This window comes from Apodemus sylvaticus, chromosome 3, assembly GCF_947179515.1.
Source record: "Apodemus sylvaticus chromosome 3, mApoSyl1.1, whole genome shotgun sequence".
In the NCBI taxonomy this organism is placed as follows: Eukaryota; Metazoa; Chordata; class Mammalia; order Rodentia; family Muridae; genus Apodemus; species Apodemus sylvaticus.
Genome location: NC_067474.1, coordinates 115,987,136 through 115,987,410, shown reverse-complemented (window position 1 = coordinate 115,987,410; position 275 = coordinate 115,987,136).

Here is a 275-nt window from a genome sequence, read left to right as displayed (position 1 = left end):
AGTCTCATAAAGTTTTCTTTTACTATACCCTAGTCACCCATAAGAGAGCTAGACAGACAGACAGACACATATATACACACACACAAAGATAGATGGATAGATGGATGGATGGATAGATAGATAGAGAAAGACAGACGAAGGACAGACAGACAGACAGACAGAAAGGGGAGAGAGCGCACATTAAAAACAATAATGTTAGGAGCCAGGCCTGATAGCGCACCTCTTTTATCCTAACCCTTGGAATGAAGAAGCAGCAAGATCTCTGTAAGTTCAAG